General features: G+C 31.6%; 1 protein-coding gene across 1 annotated transcript in view; it reads right to left on the reverse strand.

Moving 5' to 3' along the window:
* Nucleotides 1–14,080, reverse strand: part of Nost (Nostrin) — a 36,856-nt gene extending 22,776 nt beyond the window's left edge. The window contains exon 1 of the mRNA XM_090103902.1: nt 13,902–14,080. The gene's annotated coding sequence lies outside the window, so the exon portion shown is untranslated. The remainder of the gene's footprint in view (nt 1–13,901) is intronic.
* Between the last annotated feature and the right edge of the window lie 47 nt (nt 14,081–14,127).

Genomic DNA, 14,127 nt, shown 5'->3' on the forward strand with positions numbered 1-14,127 from the left:
AACCCTTTCATTTTTCAGGGTCTGATTCGATGTGGTTTAATTGTTATCAAATAAACAAAAATAATAATTAATAAATATCTATTTATTAAAAAAAAAAATATGAGGCGTGCACTTTTGGATTTTCCAAATTATTTAATGTTATTGAGGCTGTATTTCGATAGTAGGTAAGTTTAATAAGTGACAGATGCTAGTGAGTCAGAAATGTGGGTGCCAAGAATATTGAAAAGGTTTAAAATATTCCGTTAAAATTTGTGTCCGACAGGCGACAACCTTCCATATAGGATTTCACAATAAAAATGAAAACGATCACCAGTTCTGAAGGTCGGGCCACGTTCAATCAGATACAAAATTTTCAAGTCAATCCAGTACTCTGTACCTATTATCTCTACATTTGTATCGATAAGTGACAGATCTGTATCGATAAAAGTATTGAAAATATTTATCGACCAATGCAGTAGGTACCTGTTACTTATGTCTTTATTAACGGTTAAGTAACCTTATCACCGAGCATTGCGTATTTGCATCCAAGGTAATTATTGTTATTACATATTAACCTATTTAATTTTTACCCTTGTATCTGAATTAGTTAGTTAATAAGCATACATAGGTACTGACATTAGAAGTGCGAAAGTAAACTACACTCTTTATCGGAGTAAAATCTCGTAAATTAAATTATGGCATCAACTCATACAATATTATGTTGACGTTTTATGGTAAACATAATGTCTAGTTTGCATATTTTAATAATATATACTAATTACTATACGCATAAATTAGTTATAATTATTTGAATTTATTTTTGACTATGTTATATAATATACCTAATGATGATACCATGTATAATATTTACAATTTACATAATATAAGTAAAACTTTCTCTATCAAAACGTTTTTAATAATGTCGAATAATGTTTAAGTATCCGTGAATGTTTTTGCAATTAAAAATGAACGATTTACAATTTCGTTGTTTATTTTACTACCACATAAATATTGGAAATTTATAACAATAATAATTATGGGTATTGAGGTTAGCTCTGAGATCGAATGAGCTGGATTTATGAGGAGGGGAATTTCGCAAATTATAAATATTGAAGTGAGTCTGTCTGTTTCTGCTTGGGCGCTCTTTGAATAACTTTAATTGACTGTAGAAAATCGTTATGACCTAATTTATTCTCTTGCAATTAGATTCATACTCCATATTTTAAGAGCAAGACAATAGATAATAATTTATGTAAGCAGCGTTCGGCCGTGTTCTCCGAGTCCGAAAGGTTATCTATTAAGCCAGTTAGAAAACAAATGGATTAACTAGTAATGGGCATCTATTGTATAAACAAAAGACAAAAAAAAAACAACTCAAGTAATCTTTGAACGAGGAGAGAATTGGTAGCGTGAATTTCCAATATGGAGTAATTATTTGAGCAAAAAGTATAAATGGATAAAAAACGAAAGTCATTTGGATCAGACCGTGAGAACGGGATGTTGTTAAGACGATATCGAGCACTCAGGACGAGTTTATGAAACATATGCTATAGAAACAAAAACTTTACATTATATGTTTCAAACATTTTTTATCACATTTGTATTATTCATTTTTAATGAGGAATATAATATTAATATATTTTTCTCTTTAAGAGAAATCATTAATTGGAATAACGTTGTTTCTACGAAAATCAAACTTGTTTTAAACAAACACAAGGGTAAGTTCATTACATATTTATTTATCTCCTTGATATAATGAGATTGGAAAGGTTGTATAAAATATGTCGAGAAACATAATCTTTCAATATAATGACGAAAATTTTGCGATGACCTTCGCCAACAAGAGTTCATTATGAGCAATACTTTAGCTTTTTTACGACTGCCAAGTAATAACTTCCTATGTTCAATACATTGTGACAAAAACAGCGAATATAAAAAGTTATAGTTAAATTAAATCACAGTTTAACTTTTAACATTTTGAGGTCATTGGTACGGCGATAGCTGTGTGGCTGTGGACTTTGTTCTTACCAAATACAGAGAGATTTGGTAAGATCGGCAGATATTGCATTTGCAACATGGTAATCTGGTTTAAGTTCGTGTTACGTATGTTTCATAACAACGCGTTGCAGTGAAGGTGTAAAAGTTACTGTAACCGCGTGAATTTGCGAGTCGCGATAGGTTCGCGCAGATTGACTAGCAAATCTGTATATCTATATTCTATATCTCTATCCATTCTTTAGTTTAAAAAAAACAATAAATGCATGTTATATGATACACACGACAATTAAGGTATGAGTCAAATAAATTTTTTCTGTCAGATACTAATTAATTTGGACTTGAATACTTTTTAATATGTAGGTCAGAACAGAGCCTCGGTCTGCTTTACCCTTATAAGTATCATATTCAGGCCTGGAATTAAAAATTATTGTCATTTTTTAATATGGTATTAATTCAGTCGAACCTATATTTTAATTATTAGAACATGTTTTCATCACATTCTACATTGACCGCGTTATAGACAACATGAACTGGGTTGACTGATTTATGTGCATTGACTGTATGGTCATCATAAATTCGACACATCTTTCTTCTCAAGGTTAATGTGTATTCCAATAGACATATATATATGTTATATATAATGGTATATATGTAATAGGAAAGTGCGAAAGAGGGCCACTTTAATAGTGATCGTGACTGTCTCGATTGTCGTACTTTTATGTGACACAAATCTTGCGGTATAATGGACCTCTAGTCCGTTTATTTAACACTAGCTTTCCGCCCGCGACTTCGCCCGCGTTTTCAAAGAAAAACCCGTTCCAGTAGGATTTCCGGTATAAAACCTATCCTATGTCCTTTCTTGGGTATCAAAATATCTCTATACCAAATTTCATGCAAATTGGTTCAGAAGTTAAGGCGTGATTGAGTAACAGACAGACAGACAGAGTTACTTTCGCATTTATAATATTAGTATGGATTGTTTATAGATAGAACAAGATGAGTTTAGGAAAATACGATGCCTTCGATTCATTGCCTTCGATAGAGTCAGTTTGTATTGATTTAGTGAAATAAAGCTATTATGAGATCTAGTTAATTGAATCTCAAACTCAAATAATTATTTAAAAAAATGTAATTTGCCTCTTTACATATATGTATATTAATTCAAATAAATATTATTAACTGGATACGTTTTTGACAAAAAACAGAAACATAATTATATAAAAATGCTTTAGAAAGTATCAATCATATCGGATATATGTTCATCAATTATAACACATCGGCATACGCAATCAACATACCATGAAATGAATTTCGCCTACAACTCTGCCTACTTATATCGCTAATTGCAAGGCGTGCCCTTGACAGTGTGAAAACGTTAAAAATAAGCACACAAGCCTCGCCTTTGCTGCTCCGATCTGACCTCGCGAACATCTGATAAGGAGCCGAAAATTATAGCCGCCGGTTTGTGCAAATAACAGCTTCGCTGGCCTCGTTAATCGCGAAAATGTGATCGATTGGTACGAAAAACTTCGTGAAAATTCTTGTACCTAAATACAATTCACTTGTGTCGTCACCATAAAAGCCTTTAAAATATAATGGCAATGTGTTCGTCGCATTTATCGTATCGCACCAAATATAAAATTGAATAAAATAACCAATCAATTATTAATAAAATTATTATTATATTTATTAAAAAAATCGGTAATAACTAGGTACCTACCTAAGTACTTACTAACTTGACTTACTGTATTAACCGTTATTTTATAATCCAGACACCAATCCAATTAGATTTGTCTGCTTCAGTATACATTAAATTACAATCTATTTTTTACAAAAGCATCTGTAGATGCAAATAAATTATAAAACCACAAACGCTTTCACTGCGTTCTCGGCGTTCGCAGACGCATTGTCTCCAGATACCACAAAATATATCATCCACGTTAAGGAAAGTAAACGCACATAATTATTTTCCAACGGCGGCCAATTATTCGCTATTACAAACCGTTGTTTCTCTCGAGTCATGCAAATTCCTACACAACGTGAAAATGTTATTTAAAACGTGTTCTTTGCAGTCGTTACCGCCGTCGCACTAACACAGTTCGTCTTAATTAATCAATGAACAATTCAATGACTGTTGGATGTCTTTTATTATCCTAACCAGCAATTTGTCCGCTGATTGCCAGGTCGCACGATTTAGTGATAGAAGATATAGTGTGCCTTTATGTGGTTTGATTTTGCAATCTGGTAAATGGGAAAGGTTCTTCAATGTACCGCTTGTTCTGACTGACAATTGACTTCAATAGAAAGGTCGCAGTAATTTAATTAGCAGCGGTGTCCTAATGTGAAATAGTGTGACGAGCGAAATAGATGGTAATAGACTGAACGCAACTGGGTTATACGTCATCTTATATATAAAATTCTCGTGTCACAATGTTAGTCTGCATACTCCTCCGAAACGGGTGGACCGATTCTGATGAAATTTTCCGTGCATATCGGGTAAGTCTGAGAATCGGCCAACATCTATTTTTCATATGTACCACGGGCGAAGCCGGGGCGGACCGCTAGTTATATTATATTAACTACATGAGTACACTGTGTAATTTCTCAATAGTGATATATAATGCAAAATGTATTAAATATAACTTTCAAAGACTTATTCTTGACCATTGTAACGCATTCATGTGGTCGTTAGGAATGGATTAAAGGCATTCAGCTCGTATTACTCCAAGAGAGATAATCGTGGAAAGCGGAACAGATACACGACACCTGGATCAGATCCCTTAGCGGTTACAAAGTAACTGTACGGCTGTACTAGTTGACAAATAGCCATCGTAGCGCTAATGCCATAATCGAGGTCAGTAGAAGCAATGAGTGCGATGAACTAACACTTATTTGAACTTGAACAAATAAAAATACGACCTAAAGCTGGTTAACACCTTATAGACATGTGAAGTATAGATAGAACTGTGTGTAACCATTATAGGCTTCGCAATAGATAAGTAGAAAATGGAGGTAACATAAATTTATTAAGGTAAATAAATAATTTTATTTATAGTGGGTTCTGATATTTTGTATGAATATTTATAGAAGGTAAGCCTTATAAGCCTATTGAGATAGGTCGGTCTGACAATATTATCTAATTTACTGTTAGGGCGCAATGTTTCGTAAGAATTTAACTTTTAAGTAGGTACCTACCGAGAACAGCTAAACGAACATTGAATAGAAATATGTTTTATGTATTAGTTGGCCGAATTTACATAGCGTAGTTAAACATCTGCCGTTAATGAGGTCATGTACATAGATAAACGAAATACAGCGAAAAATGACAATCGCTTCCTGAGTGCGGTAACAATAGTCGAAAATGTAGACAATGGGCTGCCGGTAATTGTAAATACAAAACAGTTGCTTGATGACTTCGACATAGACACTTAATGAAATCACTAAAATATATCCATACTAATATTATAAATGCGAAAGTAACTCTGTCTGTCTGTCTGTTACTCAATCACGCCTGAACTACTGAACCAATTTTCATGAAATTTGGTATGGAGATATTTTGATACCCGAGAAAGGACATAGGCTACTTTTTATCCCGGGAAAATGACGCAATCCCGGAAATCCCACGGGAACGGGAACTATGCGGGTTTTTCTTTGACTGCGCGGGCAAAGCCGCGGGCGGAAACCTAGTGTCTATATAATACTAAGATAATTATTTTCAGGAATAGGAACTGCAATTCTGTATAAAATGTATTCAGCATTTATTTTTATTTTCTTAATTTTAATTACTTTTATGTTTGTTATAACTTATAAGTGAATTTTGAAACTTAAATATAATCAATTCACTTTTCTCAGACCCAAAAGACTATTGCAGGTGTGTTTTTAACGTTTTTATAAGTAACTAAATTTATTATTAATTCATTACTATGTCTGAGATGAAAGTAGAAAGTTAATTTTGCATTTTGCTAAGTTAACGTTGTGATAAAAATATGTACCTATACAAAATAGGCTCGTATACTTACTAATAAATATAGTTACGAAACAGCATGTGACTTAATTTAAATAATTTCAATATCATCAGATTTTATAATTAGAATAATTTTATATTAAAATATTATAAGATAACTGTAAAAATCATGAAAGTTATATTTTAACTTAACAATTTGATCTATACAATATCATATTTGTAATTTGATTGTAATATTATTGCATTGTTTTCCTTAATTAGTTTAATCAAAAGTGTGTTTGTTAAATGTTAAAATATCCATAAATTATTAATACTATTTTTGAATTGGAGAAAAGTAAAAAAATACTATCTATGAGACGTATTTCCTGCCAAGAGATTTCTGTTTATGTTTTTTTTATTTTCTATTTATGTTTAGAAGCAAAATTAGTCGACTATTGTATATTGTGAAGTACCTTATTTGTTGCGCATACTGCGTACGAAACTACGGAACAAACATACATGCATTACACAATCGTTATAAGACAAATAGCGTTATATAATAACTGCCGTTTAAAAACGTAATAGATGCGTAAATTATTAATTATAACCAAATTCACGCGTTCTAGTTTTGTATAGAGGCAATTAAATAGAAGATTTCATCACGGTTTTCCTTTGGTATTTCGGCTGTTTTAGTACCTACAAACAGTAAGTGCCTTTATATATTGTTTAATTTTATTTCACTATCGTGTTTACTATTTTTTTAAGAAACATTATTTGTAAAGAAAATCATTGGTAAATTTAAATTAAAAATAAATGTTATGCTCTATAGTTCTCTAGTTTTAAAGTGCTAGTATGCGATCTACAAGAGTGATGTATGTACTCGTCAATATTTAAAATTTAAATATACATCGTTGATATTCAAAATTTATTCATAATTAGGGCCACTTATCGTAAGTACAAGGAACCTTGATTACATAGTTAAGTTTCATATGCATTTATCCATTTTAAGGGTGCTATAACAGATTTTTAACAAAAACCGCTATTTTACGGTACAATTTTAACTCAAAGCACTTACACGTGAGAACAAAGTAATATCTTAATTTAAAGATAATATATTCAGTTCTACGATCATCTTATAAAAATTGTACGACGTCATACAAAATTGTCACTGAAATACTATTTTCCCAGCACAATGATGGCATAAAATGCAAAAAAATGGGGTCTAAACCGGTACACTTTTAAGAAAATTAAAAGCCTAATCTATCTTCTTACCTATAAATTATTGAGGGATATATAGTCCTTTATAGATTGTGATATTTTTTTTGTATCTAAATCAAAATTTTATTTCAATTATAAGCTAAATTAAAAATACTTGTCGATTTCTTCATACATTTTGCTCTCGCGGGTCGTCAGACCGCGCTCAGAAGCGCTCTTGGAAGGACGGGTGTATCGCTCCTCGTCCCAAAAATAAAAACGAATTAGAAAAAGATTATTGTGCGTATACTGTCGTTTTCGTGATTTGAAATATTTGATACTTTATAAGGGTAAACTGTATAAGTTTCATATTCCAGTTATTTGTAATTTAAAATTATGTTTTAAAAATTATGTTGACTGAGATCCTCTTTTTTTATGGGTTGTTGAACGGATTGGTGGGGTAAAGCAATTTGACAAAACTTAAATCCAAAATGGCGCCGACGAAAATTTGCCATCTTTTCGTCATGGGTGTCATTTTCATGGTTTTTGGGGTAGCTATTAACCAATATGAGGTCAAAAATAAAATCCAAGATGGCGCAGACGAAAATTTTACATCTTTTCATCATGGGTGTCATTTTCATGGTTTTTGGGGTAGCTATTAACTAATATGAGGTCAAAACTAAAATCCAAGATGGCGCCGACGAAAATTTTACATCTTTTCGTCATGGGTGTCATTTTCATGGTTTTTGGGGTAGCTATTAACCAATATGAGGTCAAAAATAAAATCCAAGATGGCGCCGACGAAAATTTTACATCTTTCCGTGATGGGTGTCATTTTCATGGTTTTTGGGGTGGATATTACGCAATATGAGGTCAGAACTAAAATCCAAGATGGCGCCGGTGAAAATTTGACATCTTTTCGTCATGGGTGTCATTTTCATGGTTTTTGGGGTAGCTATTAACCAATATGAGGTCAAAAATAAAATCCAAGATGGCGCCGACGAAAATTTTACATCTTTCCGTGATGGGTGTCATTTTCATGGTTTTTGGGGTGGATATTACGCAATATGAGGTCAGAACTAAAATCCAAGATGGCGCCGGTGAAAATTCGACATCTTTTCGTCATGGGTGTCATATTCATGGTTTTTGGGGTAGCTATTAACCAATATGAGGTCAAAAATAAAATCCAAGATGGCGCCGACGAAAATTTTACATCTTTTCGTCATGGGTGTCATTTTCATGGTTTTTGGGGTAGCTATTAACCAATATGAGGTCAAAAATAAAATCCAAGATGGCGCCGACGAAAATCTTTGTTATTTTATTTTAGTTTACTTCTTTATTATTAAGAAAATTACACCTATGACGAAAAGATGTCAAATTTTCGTCGGCGCCATCTTGGATTTTGGTTTTAACCTCATATTCGTTAGTAGCTACCCCAAAAACCATGAAAATGACACCCATCACGAAAAAAGTCAAATTTTCGTCGGCGCCATCTTGGATTTTGGTTTTAACCTCATATTCGTTAATAGCTACCCCAAAAACCATGAAAATGACACCCATCACGAAAAAAGTCAAATTTTCGTCGGCGCCATCTTGGATTTTAGTTTTGACCTCATATTTGTTAAGAGCTACTCCAAAACCTTGAAAATGACACCCATGACGAAAAGATGTTAAATTTTCGTCGGCGCCATCTTGGATTTTAGTTTTGACCTCATATTGGTTAATAGCTACCCCAAAAACTACCCACACTTGCAAATGTGTTTGCTACGTAGGAAAAGTTCAGATTTAAGAGTATCCTAGGTAATGTGTTATGTGACGAATACCTATAATTTATTTCATTCCGACTATTTTTCGGAATAACATACATTTACTAAGAATTGTATACAATGCCGGATTTAATACAGTGCCGGTAACATCATAGTATGTATGATAATAATTCTACATTTCTTAAAAAGCTTTGATATTGTATACAATTCATAGATTATTATTCAATGAAATAATGATGTAAAATAGTCACACTTTTTTAAGTTGTTTGAATATACTAACATACTTATTAGGATCGTACCTACTAATAAAAGTAACAAAATGAATTTTTAAAGTTCCTAGTAATCTTCTGGAATCAATTTCAATAAAAATACATAATATCAAAAATTAAAAATAATATCAAGTATGAAGATGGTCTATAAAATGGAATGCGCTATGTTTACGTGAGCGTGATATTGCCGCGAACAAAGTTACGTCGTTAGATACCTAAATTTGAGTAACGCAGATTTGTGACAGCGTCCTTAACGAGTTTTCTATTGACACAATGTTACACAAGAGAGTTGCAGTCGTTTTGACACGTCGTCATTGCCGCGTGACTATGTCGAAAACCTTTTATGAACTTATAGGTGTCGTGTTAAATACTTTTTATCTTTACTGTTCCTGACGTAATTAGCTATACCAGTAGATACATATTTAAGAAAAAAATGCAAGTATGTTGTTTCGATAAAATTTTGCACAAGTCACAAAACCAAACATTTATTTTTACGACGCTAGGCTTCGAATGTAAGTTACAATATATCATAAAATCAGTCACCCTTACGTCTATTTCCTTATCATAAACTACGACGCACATCATGAGATTGTAGGATTTGAAATTTGATGGCCTAGAATATTTTCGGGTTAAGTCTTGTATTATTTAAGTTGCTACTCTTGCCAGAGTAAAGTAGATACCACCACGTACCTATAATAAGCACACAGCTTACAACTGTATAGGATAATGACTGTTCTACATTCCGCAAAAGTGATTTTACATACTTATATAGTTTCAATTAAATGTCAGTATGCATGATAATGATCGTTGGTATTTATGGCTTATTGCTTGATCGCTGCTCGAAGACATTATATTATACCTAGTCGTTGGTTATGACCCATGGGATGCATTTGTGATATCTCTATTATTTTTGTTATATAAACGTTTGCTATATAACTTGTAAACATAATGTATAAATGTACCAAACTACTACTAACTTGTAATAAGATGTAGTTATCTACAATTAATTACCTACAATGCAAAATGTAAAATTAATCCGTTTTGAACAGTTAATTTCCTATTAATATTCGATAGTCAACGTTCAATATTTACCGGCATAATAATACAGTTTATAATACTAATAAATATGCATAGTGTGACAGAAAGTCTAGCTTCCGTATAAGAATCATTAAACTCGACGCATACGTGATAGAAAGGTGTAATGAGAATTGGATACATAACACATCCAATGGGAAAAGATTAGAATATTGTTATTATTCTTCCGATACAAGTGCTTCAAACAAAAGGGTTCATTGATATTTGTTCAAGTGTTTCGAAATATTGTGAGGTGGTATAAAATGAATAATTATAACATACCGCTTTCCTGGTTATGCGTTATGTTTCTCACGTTTTGAACTGTGTGACATAAAAGTAGTTATAAATTTAATTTGCACTTCGGCTCTCACTGTAAACTAACATTTACATTTTTATCCATCTCTCCATCTCGTTTTACTAAATAAACATAAAAATTTCTCTTATATTTCACTGAATAGTAAAAATAATGTAATGTTGGAGAATTTAAAATAATTCGCTATCTACTTTATGTATGCATGATGGAAAGATAACTGCAGGAAACCCGAAACAACAACGTAAAGAATTCTAATGATATGTCTTTTAAATTTAATAATACTAAATAACGATATAAAAAATTGCTTGTGAAATATATTACTAGCTAATATAAGTTACTTTTGTAACTAGTACCTGTAAATCAATTAGTGACTTGGCCGATTAGCTAATGTTAATTATTTTGAAGCAGCCAAGGCAAACGTGGGATTACATGTAGGAAACCGATAAAATATTTCATTATTTTAATTATTCTACCTGTTGGGTATAACCTAAATACTGATGTACAAAACATGTATACGTATCTATATATCATACATTTCGTTTTTCATATCTAAGTTCATATTATTAAAAAAATGCTACATAATGAAAGTCGGTAATAGAAAGTGTATTTGACACAATGTGTCGTTATTATCTAATCTGTGACCATAGAGAAAAAAGCCTGTCTGTAAGTTTATTGAACTTAAAAATAAGACAACGTTTGAGAAGATAGAAGTAGACATTGTGTACCTACGCGATTCTTTTTTATTTTTTTAAACAAAATTGTTTTATGTACAGTTTCAGTTTTCCTCCTTCTTCATCATCAATACGTACCTAATATTGTTTGCGTATGCACAACTTAGTAGATAAAGAAGTCTTTAAAAATATTTATACAAGTAGTCGAGTCTGTGTTATATTCATAAAATATTTTATGCAATTATACAACAATAAAATTGCACAATCATTGTCTAAAATCTAAATGCGTCGCAAATCTTCCCCACGCAGATTCGGACCGTGAGTCCCGTCAAATATAAATAATTCAACACATTCCCAGCTCGCTACTTAACCAGCTACAAATAGTTAACACTTTCTTTTACACTCATTATTGAGTCAAAACTCTTATTTAACATGTATACCAAAAGAGCTGTTATACTTTTCTGTTTTTGCATTACTATCGAATTTAAATGTGCTTTATTACAATTAAAATAATGTTAATTAAAATCACTACTTTCACAACATCCTCGTTAAAAAGGCGTGCAATATTTTTTATGTCTATACAATTAATCTTACGAAATATCATTATTATTCCTAAGTGAAATGCAGAATGCACGAGGAAAGTTAATAATTCTTGAATATTTCTTTTTAGATAGTACCTAATTAATAAAATTATAAATGTATGAATATGATGTCACCCCCAAGTTATACAATAAAATAAAAAATATATGACTGAACAGGTTATTTTTGAGGAAATTACTTAATATAGAATAGACACAATGGCATTAAAAATCAAATGTCACGTACCGTTTTAACAAATTCGGCATAATGATCACTTATATTCACTTTACATGTTAATTCAAATAGTAACTAGAGGAAACTACAATGCACAATGTTCGCAGACTTTTCCACATTTATCTTAAAGTTTTTATCAATGACAGATTCTCAGCACTATCGCGATATAATCTTAGAACAACACGTCAATCATGCGGAGATGGTACTTATCAGGCTTTGATAATAATACTTTCATTACTGCATCACGTGGAACTGTATAATTTGATGCTTTTGTAAGTATTTTCAGCTTCCGAGGTTGTTTGTTTTGGTACTTGATAACTTAACCGGATTACTGGAATTGTTGTTTTTAAATTTTTATAATATATGTTGATCAGTAATATAAAATATTAAAGTCGGCTAACAACATAGTTTAGACACAGTGATATAGTGACACTATCAGCTCTCACTATCACAAAAATGAGAACGTACGTAAATTACCAAAATAAAAATTTTGGCAAACTGTATTAAATCATCGTCGACGTTAATATATATCGCAACCATCGGCGACGATGAAAAAAATTAGCTCTACATTTATACATATGTAAATGTATTACATTAGATAGTTAGTTAGGTACTCGTTATTATTCTGTGATTATACATAATTACGTACTATATTACGTAACTTTATATATTATAATAGATATATCGAAATTATGAAGAAATGCTAGCTAAAATTCGTTTGCCACCTCGTCCATAAGCCTGACCTTTATAAGTGAGCGCACACAAAGAAGGCTAGATAACATGGTAGGTACTGGTTCAGACAAACTATATATATATTTTTTTTAACATTTATTCATCTACAAATCCCTAGACTGATGTTGAATCGGGATCATTTCACTTGATTTCACTAATGATGTCAATTCGTCATCTTATGGCGACATGTGACATGTTAAAGTTTGATTAATGAGTAGCTACCTACTTGAATTGTTATCGATAAAATAATGTTAATTAAAACAACTTTCTACGAAAATAGTACACAAATAAAACATAGAATAAAACGGTTTAAAAATTGGTGTGTACTAACAATAGTACAACTAATAGAAGGTAATAACAAAGCCGAATGTTTGTTATTGATATTTGATAGTCGATAACGACGATCGAACAAATTTGGTCGGTAAAATAGCATCTTTATTTTTATTATGTTTTTAAAGAAAAATAACTTCTATTTTCATTACTTTGGATCTAGTAATAGCATGGATTGTTTAATCAATTTTAATCATTATTTGTTTTGGTGACCAACTAGAAAAAACATGAAATTTGTATTAACTATAGAGTCATAAATTGATTGTATTTATTAACAAAACCCATGACGTTTTTCACATTACAATAATAATTGATTGTAAATATACAGCAAGTAAAACTATAGATCGTTCAGTTAATTTACAAAGCATTTAACAGAGCGGTGCGTCACAAGTCACGTTTTATACTATCCTCACTATTCACTCATACACCTGTCAACCGAAGCATATAATTGTTCACCTGTGCCCTTATTAACGATACAACTAGTTCAATGTTTACTTTTATATTATTGTCAATTTATACAATTCAAAACTAGCTTTTCAAACAACTAATGTGACCTCATATTTAGGTATAGGTTTGTAGTTTGTACCTACTGAGCAGGCCAATAATAATATTTAATTATTGAATTTTAAAATATAACGATCCAATAGAGCTGCTCTTACATCGGTATGAATGTTCATTGCTAATGATACAGATATTATACAACTTAATATCAAGGAATGTGAATGCATTTAAATTACAAAATTGTAATTAAAAAACATTTAATGCTTCAAATACGAATGTATAAATAAACAAACAGAAAAATACGTTAATACAACTTACCAAAAAACTTCTGACGCTGAATGTTTATGATAAGCGCAGGAAATAAACTCACTCACAAATGCGTAAACGCAAAACTATTTCACTTGGTTTTCTCGCAAGGAAAACTAATGAATTAACATGTGGTACGTGGTAATGAGAGAGAATGAATAAAATAAAACAACCGCCGCGTAGCGACGCCGAAGAGCTACTGCGCGGCTGTCACTGCGTTGGTCCAACTTGCGCCGGA

Source organism: Colias eurytheme, chromosome 1 (assembly GCF_061535395.1).
Source record: "Colias eurytheme isolate Ceu_HAF_F1 chromosome 1, ilColEury1 Martin Lab GWU primary, whole genome shotgun sequence".
Classification (NCBI taxonomy): domain Eukaryota; kingdom Metazoa; phylum Arthropoda; class Insecta; order Lepidoptera; family Pieridae; genus Colias; species Colias eurytheme.